Below are 1875 nucleotides of genomic sequence, written 5' to 3'. Positions count from 1 at the left end.
CGGCATGTATAAAATGTACTAGCCAAAGGTGTTCAGTTTCATTAGTCATCAGAGAAATGGAAATTAAAACCACCAAGTGATGCCCCTATCCACCATGCAGCATGAGTGAAATGAGAGTCAGGTAATACCAACTGTGGACAAGCAGCAACTAGAACTCTCATTCACTACTGGTAGGAGTGTAGATTGGTGCAAACTACTTTGGAAAACTGCTTGGCAGTATGAGTGATGGGTGCTGGAGCTCACAAGAAGTGATGGTTAAATTTCCAGGAATTTTGTGAATCAGCTGATTTCACATTGGTAGCTTGAAATTGGGCAGCTGGAGTATTTACACCGCAGGAACTGGCTAACATTATAAATGAGCACCCACCCTAGCTCCAGTTGTTAAACATTTACCAGCGAACCACTGGGCAATAAGGCTCCACATATATATATCCTGTGACTCAGCAAATCCATTTCTAGGTATCCACACCTTAGGAATGTGTGCAGATATGGCCCAAAAGCCATGTACAAGAATGTTCATAGCAGCATTATTTGTAATGGCTGGACACCCAAATATCCATAAATAGAATTGATAAATTCATGTCCATTCAATGGAATACTATGCAGTAATAAGAATGAAAGAACTGCTATATGCAATAACACAGATGAATCTCACAAAATGATGGAACAAAAGGAGCCTGAACAAGGGTACATACTGTGTGATTCCTTTACATAAAAGTCAAAAAAGACCAGATTAATCTCTGATGATAAATCAGGGAGGTGGTTACTTGGCGGGGAGGAGAGCAGCAATGACTGAACAAAGGGGGGATTGTGGAGTGCTGGTATTGACCTTTTTTCCATCTAAGTGCTGGTTATTTAACTGTGTTTATTTTGCGAAAATTCATCAATAAAAGGTTTGATTTTAAAAATTAGTCACTTCCATAATTGGACAAGCAAAGGCAAAAAAAAAGGAACTTCAAATTAAATCTCATACCTTATACAAAAATTAACTAAAAATAGATATTAGATCTAAATGAAAAACATGAAACTCTAAAAAGAGAAGAAAGTCTTTATGACCCAGGGTTAGACAGAATCCTTAGACATGACACCAAAAACATAATCCAAAAAAAGTGGAAAAGTAAAAAAAAAGGTAAATTACATCTCATCAAAGTTAAATACTTTCACTCTGCAAAAAAAACTGTTAAGAGGATGAAAAGACAAGCTACAAACTGGGAGAAGATATTTGCAAATCACATACCTAACAAAGAATGTATATTTTGGTTTTGATAAATATACTTTAGTTATGTAAGATGTTACTACTAGGCAAAGTTGAACATTTTTACAACTTCTTGTGAGTCTATAATTATTTCAAAACAAAAAAGATCAATTAAGGGAATTCCCTGGCAGTCCAGCAGTTAGGGCTCTGTGCTTCCAGTGCAGGGGGCACGGGTTTGATCCCTGGTCAGGGAACTAAGATCCCGCATGCCATGTGGCGTGGCAAAAAAAAAGAAAAAGAAAAAAAAAAGACATCAGTAGTTTTACCTACCAGACTGCATATTTTTCCACATCTTTGACCGATATTCTAAGCATATTCTAATACAACGCTAATCGGGGTGTAACTGATGAAACTTTTCTAGAGGGCAACTTGGCTGAACCAGTCGAGCTCTTAGAAGGTACAAACATTTGACCAAGGAATTCCATTTCTGGAATTTTTCCTAAGAAAGTAATCAGAGATATATACAAAAATCTGCAGACAATGATTTCGTTTTTCATAGTTGCTTATAATAGTGAAAAATTAGAAAAAACCTAAATATTGGAAACAAGTATAGTTTATACTACATAGTTAGTAATATTTTGATATACCTAGAATATAGAATACAGTGTAGCCATAAGAAA

The sequence above is a fragment of the Delphinapterus leucas genome, chromosome 14 (genome assembly GCF_059928025.1).
Source record: "Delphinapterus leucas isolate spDelLeu-1000000601 "Yukka" chromosome 14, BTC_Dleu_Yukka2, whole genome shotgun sequence".
Classification (NCBI taxonomy): Eukaryota; Metazoa; Chordata; class Mammalia; order Artiodactyla; family Monodontidae; genus Delphinapterus; species Delphinapterus leucas.
Note: the sequence above shows the minus strand (reverse complement) of the source record.